The sequence below is a fragment of the Apteryx mantelli genome, chromosome Z (assembly GCF_036417845.1).
Source record: "Apteryx mantelli isolate bAptMan1 chromosome Z, bAptMan1.hap1, whole genome shotgun sequence".
Taxonomy (NCBI): domain Eukaryota; kingdom Metazoa; phylum Chordata; class Aves; order Apterygiformes; family Apterygidae; genus Apteryx; species Apteryx mantelli.
In genome coordinates, this window is record NC_090020.1 from 87815261 (window position 1) to 87830328 (window position 15068).

At 45.9% G+C, this 15068-nt stretch overlaps 1 protein-coding gene and 1 long non-coding RNA gene across 2 annotated transcripts in view; one reads left to right on the forward strand and one right to left on the reverse strand.

The window, feature by feature from the left end:
• Positions 1-568: 568 nt before the first annotated feature.
• LOC136995347 (uncharacterized) lies at positions 569-4095 on the reverse strand. Its single transcript, XR_010886921.1, has 3 exons — positions 3963-4095; positions 2090-2372; positions 569-610 (listed from the first exon to the last, which is right to left on the reverse strand). It is a non-coding gene; the product is annotated as an uncharacterized lncRNA (long non-coding RNA).
• Positions 4096-6385: 2290 nt separating this feature from the next.
• Positions 6386-15068, forward strand: part of ZNF532 (zinc finger protein 532) — a 54156-nt gene continuing 45473 nt past the window's right edge. Inside the window, exons 1-2 of the mRNA XM_067315897.1 lie at positions 6386-6462; positions 6909-7017. The gene's annotated coding sequence lies outside the window, so the exon portion shown is untranslated. The remainder of the gene's footprint in view (positions 6463-6908; positions 7018-15068) is intronic.

Genomic DNA, 15068 nt, shown 5'->3' on the forward strand with positions numbered 1-15068 from the left:
GGCTTCTGCTCTGCTCTTGTGGATAACATGATACAAGAAATTTTCAGGTGAAAACCTAAAAAAGCAACTGAATTTGACAGATACTATTAAGTATTTGCCAGAAGTTGTAGAGTTATGGGTCAGAAAAGAAATTTAGGATCGCAAATATGGAATATGTATTTTACCCTTCTTGCTTAAACTAAGGATGTTTCACTAGCCAGGAGGGAAATGTCATTTTATTGAGTAAAAGAACAAACAAAAATGGGAGAGCACGAAAAGGATATCACTTATCCTGAAAGCAAAAAATTAAATGCAAATTGGTTTCATTCTTAATTGTGTAAATGCACCTGCAAAATCATCTTTGGCTCCAACATATTTTTGATTTGTAAAAGCTATGTTTTTAGCTATTTATATTTGATACAACTAAAACTGATTCCAGTACAGAAAGTAGGAAGAATACACCAGGTTTCAGAGATCTGGATTTTGAAAGTCTCAAAATCCTTTAAAAAATAAATCATTAAAAAGTTATTATTGTGCACAAATACAGCATTTACTGCAACATCAAAGGGAGAATGTCTTGAATAGGAGCACTCCTTCCTGCTGACCACTGAGAATAGCGGGCTGTATTTGTCTTTTTTCAGGAAAAAGGAAAGGTGGGATTAAAAATTGACAGTTCCTGGGAGAATGAAATATATGGTATGTGACCTAATAGCAAAGTTTACTGCTTCATCAGTGCAGGTGACAAAACATTCCCCCCGTCTCAGTGCTGTTCTGGAGTATAACTGAATACATTGGTGCTTTCATTTGGTGCTGTAGAGACTCTCCACAGCTAAGACAGCAGTGTCAGAGCTGGTTCCTAGCCTCTGCAAAGAGGCCAAAGGAGGAAACGGAGTAATCTTGAAAAATAAGAATTTCTTCTACCACTGGTTCTAAGGACTATATGGCATGGTGTCTGAAGTGGAAGCGAACAGGCTTCCGTCTTGGACACTCTCTGGCAGATGAAGAAGGGCAAGTCTTATTCTCGGGGGGGCTGCCAACGCCGTAGGCTGCCGGCAGCCAGAAGGTGCTCCTCCAGCCCCCCTCGTCTTCCCTCCCACCCTCAGGGCATCCCCCTTCCTCCTCTGCAGACAGGGACCCTGGTACCGCATTAATAGCTGGCTCCAATGCAGTAAGGGGCGGACAGAGAAAATACTTTCAGATGGTGACACCAAGGGTGGGAATTCAGCAGCTGTGGGAACCAGCCCCCTCCTAGCCGACTACGTACGTTATGTCCCTGTACTGACCAGCTGCTGAGGCAGCACAAATCAAGAGGTGCCAGTTCTTACCTCCGGGGAAAAGCTGCCGTAACTTAAACTGCCTGTTGCCTCCCCAGCGGCTGACTTTACCTGCAGAGTCATGAGGCTCTTGAGGTGACTTAGAAACTAAATCTCAGACCTATGATATAAAGTCAACATGCTAAAAAGCCTACAGATTCCTTCTAGAGCAAAAGTGAAGCTTTTTAGCTTTAGCTTTTTAGGGACACTTGCATCACGACTGCCTCTTATTTTGTGTTTGAACAAAAAAAGAATTGAGGGAAGGGCTGTCAGCCTGGCACCACTTGTAAATGATACTATAAATTCTCTTAATTTTATTATTTTACAGTTAAATATTTGCAGTGACAGACTTTCCTTCCATGGAGATGTCAAGGACACCTGGCTGGAAGGAAAACAGTAAATCAGTCTGAAAGACAGCATGCACAGAGACCTTTATGCCATGTATAAACTGTGAAATCAATTAACATAATATTTTAGATACTAATACTTCTAGCAGCTGCCATTATGCAAGCAGACCACAGAAATCTAGGATAAAAAAATAGACTGTAGTTTTCACTTTTTTTATCAGACCAAAGTCTACTAGTTAATCAGGAAGACAATATTGTGTTAAAATATTATGGCCTGATTCTGCAAGCCACTTGCAGGATGAGCAAGCTCCTTGCACACTTGCAGGCTTGTGCAAACTAAATCATGGGGCCTTTCTTGAAATTAAAACTAGTCCAGAACACAAATCTGTTTATTTTCAACCTATTAAATCAATTTATTATATTCAAATTGTATAACCTTATCAGGCTCACTGATTGCCAGTTGGTAATTGTGCAGGTTGCTGTTGTTTTCGATAAGCCTGGAAGCAAGTCAGCGTTCAGATCGCACGGAGTCACGTGTGCCGCGTGGCAGATCCCGGCTACTGCCCTGCGCAATCAGTCCTTGCAAACAGGGCCTCCGGGAGGGCATCCTCCCACCAGCAGCTGCTCTAACAGTAACGCAGGAGGGCTTAGTGCATCTGCTGCACTGTCAGTCGGGTTATAAAAGGAATACATCATTGTTGCAAATAGCATAGATAGTTATTTTCTATATAGTCTGTAAAAAAAAAAAAAGTCAAGTTTATATCATAAATTTGAGAAGGGTGTTATTAATTCACTGAATGTACCTTAAAGTCACTACCATGCTACTACAAAGTGATTCACATGCAAAACTTTACATTGTAAAAATCATGCTGCACAGCTGTAAGATATGCTGTCCCACTGCAGAAAGGGAGGAAATTTCATAGTGAAATTCAAAATAATGGAATTAATGTCCGGTTGCTTTGTAATAAACAAAAGCCTATTACTAAATGCAGCTTGTAGTACACTTGCCACAAGAGATCATAGCCAGAGACTGACCCTTACGAGCTACAAAGAGAAGCTGTTTCCCATGTCTACACTAAACAAAATGCAAATCTGCATTAGCAGTGGAAATAGCGGCCTGATACCTTAAATTTTTAGAGCTGCTGTGTTGTACAGGAATACTTTTATGAAGTGTTTAATGCTTTGATTTAAAACGTTTGATTTAAAAGCGTGTAATTTCACCTGTCCTTTATTTAAAACCCAAACAATGCTAATGAAATATTAAGCAACCAAACATGAATTAACGAAAGAACCCCCTGCCTTTCTGCCACCTAAGAGCATACGCTTGTTCACTTTATTAGAGCATCCCTCATCTGAAAGCACTAGCACACCAGAAATTAACAAGGAAATGGTGCCCCCATTTTACAGGTGGTGAAACTGTGGCACAAGGAAATGGCACAACCTGCTCCTCTCCACACAGTAGGACCTGGGGGGGGATCACTCGGGGGGGGGGCAGGACCCCGGGGGGGCAGGATCTGGAGGGGGGCATCACCCTGGGGGGGGGCACGACCCCGAGGGGAACAGGACCCTGGGGGGGGGGCATCACCCGGGGGGGGCAGGATCCCGGGGGGGGGCAGGACCCCGAGGGGCATCACTCGGGGGGGGGGCAGGACCTTCGGGGAACGGGACCCCGGGGTGGGGGGGGGCATCACCCGGGGGGGTGGGGCAGGATCCCGTGGGTGGGACAGGATCCCGAGGGGCATCACCCGGGGTGGGGGGGGCAGGACCTTCGGGGAACAGGACCCCGGGGGAGGAACAGGACCCCCGGGGGGGGGGGGCAGGACCGCGGCACGCTGCCGCCGCTGGTCTGGGCGCTGCCGGGGCCGCCGGAGCGGGCGGTCTGGGCGCTGGCGCGCTGTAAATCAGCGATAAACCGCAAAGGCTGGAGCCTGTCCAACTGCTCCGGGGGGGGGGGGGGGGAAGGGGGCGCTTCGGCTGCCTGGCGCAGCCCGCGGGCTACAGCCAGCAGCAGCCCCCAGCGCCGGCAGGAGGCCGCGACCTCCCCGGTGCCGCCCGGCCCGGCCCCAACCACAGCCCCAACCCCGGCCCCGGCCCCGGCAGCGGCGCGGAGGCCGCGGCCGCCTCCCCGCCCCCGGCGCGCTCCAGGGAGCCGCTTCACACGGCATCACACGGGAGCGTCTCCCCCATCTGTGCGAGCCGGCGGCACCCCCACCCCCACCGCGCCTCAGTCCCGGCAAGAGCCTCTCGCGCGCTCTCCCTGCCATTATGTTCAACCATCTTTTAGCAGGCCTCTCCGCCGGCTGCCGCGGCGGCGGCGACGCACCTTAGCCGTGCCCGCCTGACGCCCCGGCGGCGGCGGCAGTGGCGGCGTTGGGCGCGGGCGCGGGCCGGCCGGCGCGGCCGCAGCAGGTGTGTTTGCATGGGGGGGGGCGCCGGTTGCATGCGGTTGGGGTCGCCCTGGGGCTGGCTCCCGCCTCGCTGCCGCCCCGGCCCCGGCCCTGGCCCTGGCCCCGGCCCCGCCGCGCCGGGGCAGCCGCGCCGCAGCGGCCTGCCGGGCTCGCCGCCGCGCTCCGCTGCGCTGCCGCCGGCTCCCCCCGCCCAGCGCTGCCGCCGCCGCCGCCGCCGGGCCGCGAGGCGCGGCGAGGCTGCGAGGGCCCTGCCGGGCCGGAGCCACCGAGCCGCCAGGGCCTGCGGCCAGCGCGGCGGGGACGTGGCCGCCCCGCGGCCTCCCCTCCGCGGCCGCGCCGGGCCCCGCGCAGCGCCGGCCCTTGCTCGCCACCCGGGCCCTGCCGGCCGCGGCCCCCTCCCGCCGGAGCGGCAAGGCCGGCCCTGGTCCCGGCCGGGGCGGCGGGGGGCCCCGGGTGAGGGAGGACGCTGCGGCCGCCGGGGAGGACGGCGCGGTGTCCCCGGCGCGGGGTGGAGGCCCGAGCGCGATGAGGTGCTGGGGCTCGGCCCCTGGGCGAGGAGCACGGGGCAGCAGTGCCCCGCACCGCCCGCACGGTTACCGGCGCCCCTGGCCGTGGGGTTCCTGGGGTGGCTGGCGGCGTGGCTGGGGGCAGGCTGCCCCCATGCCCACACGCCCCGATTTCTGCACGCCCGTTGCCTGTGTGCCCCGATGCCCTCACGCACCCCAGTGCCCTCATGCATCCCAATGCCCACACGCCCCAATGCCCTCATGCACCCTAATGCCCCGTTGCCCACGTGCCTGATGCCCATGCACCCTGTTGCCCACACTCCTGATGCCCTCACATGCCCCAGTGCCCTCACACGCCCCAATGCCCTCACACACCCCGATGCCCTCACGTGCCCCAATCCCCGTGCACCCCATTGCCCATGCACCCTGATGCCCATGTGCCCTGATGCCCCATTGCCCACGTGCCCGATGCCCATGCACCCCGATGCCCACGCACCCCGATGCCCTCACACGCCCTGATGCCCACATGCCCCAATGCCCTTACGCACCCCGATGCCCTCACATGCCCCAGTGCCCTCACACCCCAATGCCCACGCGCAGGGCTTGGCATAGCGGTGGGGCCTGCTGTGCCTGCCAGCGCGGGGCGAGCTGCCCGAGCGGAGCGGGCAGGCAGCGTCCCCATCCCGGGGGCTGCCAGGTGTGCAGGCCCTGCCTGGCAGAGCAAGGAGGGGGAACGGCCCTGGGACAGCGCTGCCAGGGGCACGGATGGGGGCAAGCGCTGGATCGGGAAGGACCCGGGCGCCCCAGCGGGCTGCGACGTGGCGCAGGAGCCGCCTGGGCCAGGCCAGGCCGTGGGGCCGAGCAGGCACTCGGGCCGGGAGCCATTTTGTGGGGTGGGACGGGCACGGCGGCGCCCATCTCGCCCCGTGCCCAGGCCACCGGGGCTGTCGGCTCCCCTCCCTTGAGCGCCTCCAGGATAGCTGAATAGTGAAAAGAAAAAAAAAAGGGTTCGGCAGCCAAGTCGGTGCTGCTAGGAGGGGGCAAAGGAACTATTTTGCAGGCATCTCGCTGCTGCGGAAATGGCTTTCTTGAGGGGAGGGAGGCGTGTGTGGATAATGTTTGTAGTTAATGCTGTGCAGAGGGGAGAAGCGCGGCTCGAGCGGCCCCGCGCCCGCCAGGAGCGGGGAGGGCAGTGGGCGCCGAGCGCGGCCGGCCAGCCGGCCGCCCCACGGCGGTGGGCATGAGGGGGCAGGCGTGACGTTGCTCCGCAGCCACCCTCGTCCTGCGGGGAGCAGGGGAGAGGAGAGCGCGAGGCGTCCTTGCGTGGCAGCCCGCTCCCCGCGCCGCGGCCGAGTCCGCCGCGCGCGGCAAGGGAGATCCTGTGAGGATTTTTATTGCAGTCTCTTTGTTAGCTACAGACACGCAGGCACACATTCCCAGCTCCCAGCTCCCAGCTCCCAGCCAGGTTGTGGGAGGTAAGTGGGGGAGGAGAAGGGAGTGCGTGCGGGGTGGGACGGGAGCAGGGCGCCGGGCGCCGTGGGGCGCGCTGCCGGCGGCGACGGGGACAGGCACAGGCACAGGGACAGCGGCAGGCACAGGCACAGGCACGGGGACAGCGCCAGCGCCAGCGCCGCGCGCGCCCCACGGCCACAGCACCGGCGAGAAGCGGCCCCGGCGATTTTCAGGGACTTGTTGGCAACTCAGCGAGGGTTGCCATAGCTTTTTATGTAGGGTGACCAGAACCGGCTGGAACTGGTTTGAGGCAGATCAGCTCCCGAACACAATGCAGTCACTGAGCTGCTGCACGGGGATAGCTTCCTCCCTCCATGGCAGCCAAAAGCAGAGGAGCTTGCAGACAGATACCAGCCCAAAACAGTATGTGAATGCACACTTTAGACACACAGCACTGGTATGTGGCTAATGTAGTCATAAAGGATTCTGTATATAAATGTACATATTTGCAGTAACTGAGATTACTTTGGCTTTTCATGCCTTTTTATGCTTAAGGAATGGGCAAGAGCTGAGATTTATGACCCTTATTAAAATATTTTTGCTTTGCAAGGGTGGGACACCGGTTATGCAGTCTATTTTAAACTAAACTGAATAAAATTGATTGAATGATTTGTAATTGTAGTTATGCTTGTGACTGAAGAATGCTGCTTTGCATGCTGTTTTATTTACAGGGTGCTGTCTTGTGGTTTTCTTCTCTGGGAGACGTTAAGGGGGTGGGGGGGTTGTGTGCTGTGTGTTTCTGAAAGGCCAAAAGGAGACAATATTGTTGTAGAATTGTGCATAAAAGCATTGCAAAGATGCTGTAAGGCATACTCTTCTTTTTTCCCTTTTTTTTCCTTGTAGGCCTATTGATTGGGGCTGCCTTTAACCCTTTCGTATTTGCAGAGGTAATGCGTCTGTGACAGTAACTGAGCATTGGCTAAAATATCTTTCAAAGGTCAAGGTTCACAAGGTGAGACGTGATGTTTTGGGTATGAATATAACAATAGCATGAAGGTACATGTATATGAAAAGTAAATCTGGCTCCTGATTGCACACTTGGCACGTTAGTAAAGAGACAATGGTTTAAATGTTAGCAAAGAAATACTATTAACCTCCTCCAGGTTTAATAGGATTAAAGCTATTATTTGCAAAGACTTATTGATATCTTGCCTAAGTACAGCATCTTTATTTAAATATCACACATCCAGATATACATTTTTATCACAATGTAGTCATAAAGAATAGGCCTCTGAGTGACAATCATAAATTGTGGACCACATGGCAGCGAACTGTTCTGTGTTGCATTACAGCATTACACATTCAGAATTTGCTGTCTAATTGTTTAAAGGTTGATTGTTTGGCCATGTCTAAGTAACCTGATGCTTATTTGTGAATTAAGGTCTTTAATGTTAAACACGTACTTAATATAGCCTACATAGAAAAACATATGAAATAAATAGTGTGGATGGTGTTTCTTAAACTGTTTTAACCCAGGGAGAATTTTGCAGCCAAGTGGAAAGATGTATTTTAGAGATTTGATGGAGCTCCAGTGGATTATTAGTGGCATGAATTATAATATTGTGCAGTAATGAAATAAGAATAGGAAACCGGATGGGCAGTGCATCAGCTCCTGAGGGATGACTACTTTTAACTCAAAGCTTCACAGCAACGGATAATGGATAGGATTTTTTTTTTTCCTTCATCTAAAAAATAAATGTGTACTTAGATTTGAGCTGGCATTTGCATCTTATATTGAAAGCTGGAGGATTCAGAGAGAGGGAGAGGGGGAGAGAGAAGAAAGCAGTAATGGATATAGCAAAGGGAAGAACAAAGGCTGTTAGAGCTTACACATTGGAACACTAAACATTTTGCCTTGGGGATCTTTTGCTAGAACTGTTACTTCCTATAACAGGAAATCAGCAACTCTAGAATCTTATCCAGTACGATTTTAAAAAAATCTAACCATTCCTGGCTGTTAGCTGGTTTGGTAGTCTACAATCAAGATAAATATGGAGGAAAAACATTGAAAATGTTTTAGTCTAGTGTGCAGTGAGGGTCTTTTCCTCTGTGTTCAGGAAAATAAAGTAGACAGCATTAAAAGCCTTGAGAGATTGTGGATATTTGGTAAGTTGTATGGTAGCTGATCATAGGTAGGGTGTCTGCATCAAAGAGTGACAAATAAAAGGGAACCTTTTTATTTCTCACTGCAGTAGATTACATAAGGTATTTAGAAATGAATTGTAGCTGACTGAAAGTAGCATGCTAATGTTTAGCCTGAAAATGTATTTGTGTAGTTTTTAATGTAGATAGAACGTATTGTTTCTCAGATTTTATAGGGCGGTAAATAGCATGCGTGGTGGAGCAAAATGTCTAACAGATCACTATGCTTATTTCTGTTCATATTTTTCATAATTTGAATGCAGAGGTTCTATATTTGACTGTAGGCATCTGTAGCAGAATTATGCTTGCAAACATGAATTCATGGTGCATGATAGGAATAGTATCTATTGCTGCTGATGATGCATGCTCTTTTCCAAGTGTCAGCTAAAAATCATATGTTACATGAGAGCACCTTTTAGATTTTTTTTTTCTTCTACCAGAATAGTAAGCTGCTTTAAAATTGTAAGAACTTGAATTGTCACAAAATTCAATGTATCTGTTTGATTTGGATTTTGGAACAAGATCCGTACTATGAATTTTTTTATTTTTAGCACAGGAGGTTTTGCATTTGCAGGGATTTTTTAGGCTGTAAGATGAGAAACCTGAATAGATGCTGGAGTCTGCAGTATTCTTGGTGAGTTTTATTTTTTTAGATTAATAATATTCATAAACTCTCTTTACCAGATTTTGATTTTACACATAGGCCAGCTTTCCAACGGAAAATGCTGCTAAATGTTGGAGGGTTGATCCTCTGTATCAGTAATCATGATCTCATCTTGCATTGAGGCTTGTCTCGGGTATTTGATCTTGAAAATAAGGGTAATGATTTATCGAGTTCCAAGTGGTTTTTAAGTGAAATCAGTAGGTTTATTTCTCTTATAAGTATGACTGTATAATAAAATATAAATATGCATACTGATTCCTGGGAGTGAATGTAAAAAAAATGTTGACCCTAATGTTTTGGGGCCTGTTTGTTGCTAGAGCTGCGCAGGCAGGCCCTGCCCGACTTGGAGGGCTCTCACTGAGATTGTCCGCAGCTGCTTCACGCTGTTCTCAAGCAAGAATTGCCATTCACTTTTGAAAAAGAATATATTAACCTGATAGAGGAAATAGACAGGAAGATAGTGTCATTTAGAATGTGATTCAAATTTGCATTAAATTGGGAATCTCAACATTCTGTTCGTTATTGCTGTACCTCCAAGTCATTCACATGTTACTGTCCCAGGCAATTTTACATATAAAAATACAAAACTAGAAAAGCCATTTTTATAATCCATTCTTAACTAGCATGCAAAAAGAGGGGTTTGGGGCTTTACCTGCTTCATGAATTCACCTTCTTTTTAAGAGAAATTTAGGAAACTACTAGGCCCAAAACTTTAACTGCATCTCTTGGCAAATGTAGGCAGTTTTCCATTGGCCAGCTGTAGATAGAGCTGGTCTGCTCAGCTCCATATGGTGTGGAAAAGGAGATACCCTACCTCAGTGCTGAAATAGCCTCTTTCTTCCTGCCAGCCAGAGGCTGGTAATAGTGAACTCTGCACCAGTCGCATCTGGTGCTCTTTAAAATGGGCTGGAGGTAGTTCAGCAGTGGTATGAGAAGAGGAAATGGGCAGGCTTGAAAAGATACCCCTTCTTTCTCTTTGCCCTCTGTGCTGTTCTCCCCAAAGAACTGAACTTGAGATGCCCGTTTTGCCCCACGCCCCCCTCCCCCCCCCAAAAAAAAATTCAAAATTTGAGAAGGAGTTAGATGACAAGATCAACCTTCTGAGCAGCCATAAATTACAAGTGGTTTTATTGCTGTGGTGGAAAATTCCTGGTGGAAATTTGCTTAAGAAAACAAACAAAAACTCTCACTAACTGTCTTTACTTAATAATACCCATTGCGAGGAAAAAAGGCCAGTTTTTTAACAGGTCAGATGTGTGAGGTCCATAACCAGATGCAGGATATAGTAGAAAAAAAGAACAATGGCAGCTACCTGCTCTCTTATAATCTGTTACAGGAATGGATTTTTTTTTTTTTTTGAAGACTGTAGTAACTTGCTTACAGTTGTAAAACAACTTCTTTCAGAGATAAATATCTTACTTGTTGGCTTGATACGGCTTGGTAATCCAGAATTGCAAAACTCAGCTAAGCAATAAACACAAATAGCACTTTGCCATACCTCACATTAAAGACACATTAAAGAGAATTCTCTGCAGAGATTGTTGTATTTCTGAGGCTCAAAACTTGAATCCACAAGAAGACTGATTGGAAAAAGTTTGGCCTGTAGGAATTATGACAAACTGGGAAAAGTAAATTTGTGAACATCAGTCTACAACTTCATCTGCATTCCATGTGTGGAAATAGATATCATCCTTACAGCCTCTGGGGACTCCCAAAATATTTTGTTTACCAGGAAAAAGGTTGTGTGCATACTCATGCACTCTAGGTCAGCCTCTGTGCCAGATTATAGCAGTATGCCATGAACACCATGCATGTGCAATTCAGTGTCTTTGTGATGTTTCCATGACTTCAGCTTCTGCCATTCCAAACATAAGTTGCTACAACTGCTTTCATTGTATGTGATTTTGAAATTCCAAAATTTTTACAAAATCCACCTCAGTATTTGTAAATAATTACAACCAAACTGCACTTTTGTTCAAATCCACAGAATACACTTGGTGATGCAGTGACTTCGGTGTTCTTATTACTTGTTTTAAATTAACGAATGCTGAGAACAAACAAGTCTTGCAGCCAGTATGTAGGTCAACAAGGTTCTGTAGTATCCTAGAACTAGATGAATAAAAGCAGAATGAATGGAAGGAATAAGTTTGTTCAATCAGGTTTTATCATTTCATAAGTATTTTAGCAATTATTTAAAATCCATGCTGTCTTTTGTTTATAATAACTAACAATACTATTTTAGATTAACAGTTGAGAAAAACTGACTTTTTAGGGCTTTTCCTCCTTAAGGCATCCAGATTTGTTTATAGCATCTTAATTCTACAGCTAGCTTAGGAACAGACCCAAGTCAAATGTGAACTGGTATTGTAACAGAAACATTTTCTTTTCACTCTTCAAATTTTAGAATTTCCTTTAAAGAAATTACTGAATATAAAGTCCTTCTGTTTGTTTGTTTGTTTGTTTGTTTATTTAATAAATTGTGGCCAAAGTTTTTGAGAAGCAAATACAAGAAGCCTGAACTAGCTTATGTTGGTACTTCGAGTTCTCCTAGGGTTTTGCTATGCATAACTTTCATAGCCAGCTTTGAGCTTTGCTTGAGACCAGGTATCTCCAGTTGTTCATTGTTTTTGTGGTTAAAGGCAGAGGAGAATGTGGAAATTTTCTAAAGCTATTTCATTTAGCACCCACCTGCACACGGATAACTTTAGTCTCAGAAGAAGAAAACTATTGTAATATACTGGTTTGTGCTGTCTACTTCTGTATACAGGTTTTTGGTACAGTATGGTAACACCTGTGTTTGTCTAAGCCGATGGAAATAACTTATGATGAAAACCAAAATGCTTAATTTAATTTTATTTACGTCTCTGGAAATACTAGAAACCCGACTCTACCATGTCCTGAACAACCTGCTCTGTTTGAACCTGCTTTGTGCAGGGGTATTGGACTAGATGGTCTCCAGAGGTCCCTGTCAACTTCAGCTATCTTTTTAGTGATTATCTGGACAGGAAATTCAGCAGAATGTCTGTTGAAAACTTTTGGGGGGCCAGTAAAGAACAAATCTTGAAATTATTCCAGAACTGTCAACAGTAGGGTTATTGCATTGAGTACTTTTATTATCATTCACTGTAAAAGAAAAAAGCTAAAAAAAATTAATATTTGAAATATTGTTTAATACTTCCCTTCCTAAGCTTTTTTTTTCTGGAGAACAGTGAGGAGGGAAGAAAATTGATGGAATGTTCTCTTTGAAAACCAGAGACGCAAATTCAGGTTTCCGTTACTCATTGAAATTTGTATGTAGAGACAAATTTGATTCTCTTTTTTTTTTTTTTTTTAAGATAAACACTATGTACAATGTTGAAATATCAGATTGTTTGATATAAATTTCAACTGTTGAACACCTGAGTACTTCACAAAGATGTGTAAAAATCTAAGGATTGGCCTGACTTTATTGATACTATGGATGGTAAATAAGACCTTTATCCTAAGAAATCAAAATCCTGCCTATTATGAAAGCTGTATTTCTGGAAGCAGGAATGTTTCTGATTTTTTCGACAGTAACAGATCGTGGTATCTTTGATAAGCCCAAAGGAGCCTGTATTTTATGTGAGTACGATAGGCATTGCTGATTGTGGTTAAAGTGGCCTCTTGCATATCCTCCTTGCCTCCTGAGTATTTCAAACCACACTGAGTCATGATTTGAGATGTGGTTCTCATTTCCTGGAGAAGTTTTGGTGGTTGAACTAGCATACTGCTTTTGCCTTTCTTGAGATACTTAGCTTTTAAAGTAGATAATGAGAAGTGTTAATCGGACATCATTACCTATATGCTGAACAGCTAATAAACTGCTTATAAGCTGTGTTTTAGGGTAATATTTGCCTAATGTTAGGATATATTACTGTCATTCTGATTGAGATACTTAAGTCTTCTCTACATGATGAAATTTCTTGGCATAACAATACAGAAATTAAAAAAAAAACTTACTATTGCTGGTATTACTCCTTGCATAGGCATTTTGTTCCAGAATGAACATGATGTTATTTAGGTGTAATTACCTGTGTTTGGAAGCAGAATAATTATACCAGGTTATCAGAATTTTATTCTGGAATAGAATGTCAACCTGGGAATTTATATCAGTCTAACTATAGTATTATTATGTATAGCCATGCCAGAAATTGAAGTGTTGTCTCAATGCTGTTGTTTTTACAGTACCAAAAGGATGCTAACCTCCTTTAGAGAACATACAGAAAGAAATGATCTCTGTCCTAAAAAATGAAGTCTACAACACTATATAATACAATTCGAAGTAAGAAACCTTAGGAAGGGTTTAGGGAAGATAAAGGTCTGTAGTCACAGCAATGCGAATTCCATTGGTAGGTGCAAATTAATGTGTTGTGTTTTTTTTCCTGTTTCCTTAAATAATAAACAGACTTGCTACTGAAAGAAGCTTGCTTTGAGTAGTTATTTGAACAAGAACATGGAGATACATATAGTAGGTGTGGATTTGAAGGCGAAGGTTAGGAAGTTGAACTTAATACAGCAGAAAAGAGTGGGCCAGTAAAGACAGTTGAAGTGATTGCGTAGTGTCACCAGACTTGTGATGAGGAATAAAGATTTGGATGGGCAGGAGTGCGAGTTTCTGGGAGGATGGGGTGGCCAGTTCTTCAAAGGCAAATGATGAAATAAAAGAGTAAAAACTGAGCATGCAAGGCCATGCTTGAGTTGAAGAAAAGGTTATTAGAAACCTTTAGGCATAGAGGATGTTAATTGGCAAAATACTGGAAAGGAAGGAGGATTATCTGTCATTACTGGGTCTGGAGAACTTGAAGCAGGTCTTGTACCTGACAGACAGAATCAGACTTTAGATCTATAACCAGTTTGGAGCTATAACCTGTCTGGGAGCTGCCAGACCGTTCTGTTCTCTTGTCTTCAGTCAGCTCTTGGGCTTCCCAGAAAGAGTCTGAGTGCTTTACAATTGCTTTACATCAAAAAGTGCCTTTTAATTTCAGCAGCAATTTATAAGCAGCTTGGTCTTTCTTGTGGAGAATAATGTGCCCCATCTGCAGCAGTCCTAAAGCGCAAGCTACAAGATGAATCGTATTTGAAAAGATAGGAAAAATGTTTTCTTCTGTGGGTTTTTTCTTTCCCCTTGATAGTCTATGAAAGGGTCAGTTTGTTTGTTTTTTTTCTCATATGGCTAGAGTCCTTCCACCGGGAACCAGCACAGATACAGGGCCTGAGGAGGAGTGACAAAAATTGCCTATACTAAAACAAAACAGTCTTCATTAATTGTTCAGAAGCAGCTATTTGCTTCTAAGCCCTGATGTTTCTTCAGTTGCTACTTAACGTCAGTACGTATTTGAGCCTCCCTCCCATCTAAGCAAACAGTTGATGTAAGAAGGCAGTATTTCAAAATGGTCTCTGGAATCTCTGATAGGGTAGAAGCTCTCAGATACGCTCCATTTTGCAGACTTTCTCCCATCTTTCTGAAGGTCAGCCTTTTAAAACTTTTGAACACATCCTTAGGCTTTCCATCTAATAGCCAGGGTATGAAGGCCCCAGAAGGTTTAAAAGAGATTAACTATTTTTCGTGTAGCAGAAAATTCTTGTCCTGCTTGCTTCTTCCAGTGTCGCTAGAGAGTTCTCTGGGATGGTTCCTGTTTTGACTTAATTATCCAAGTGAACGATTCACTGGAATGCGTTAGCAGATGAACTGGAGTAAAAAGGACAACTGGGAAAATAAGGCAGTGGAACAATAAAGCAGTATCTTCCTTTGGCTGAACCTGGGTCATCCTCTCCATGCCCTTTATAGGAAGCACTCATTTCAGGAGATGCATTTCCAAAGAAAGAAAAATGTAGAAAGTCACGGTCACATACATTGAACAGAAAAACAGAGCAATCTTAATTTCTCTTCCAGAATTTAATTCAGACCTTACATTTCAGTAAGATACTGATATGCATGTAGGGATGAACTCTCTCCCCAAAGAGATGAATAGAAATCATGCATTATATCCATAGATGTTTCAGAATCCACTACGCTGAGTTTGTAAGACTCACTGGTAGACTTAGCAGAAGGCTTATCACCCAGAAGCGTTGTTCTTCACTTTGCTTGGTTCTCTAGCTGTGTAGTTTCTTTTGGTCATATCCAGGGATTTTTCTTTTCTTTTTCTTTTTTTCCTACTGTCATTGAGTAATTAGTA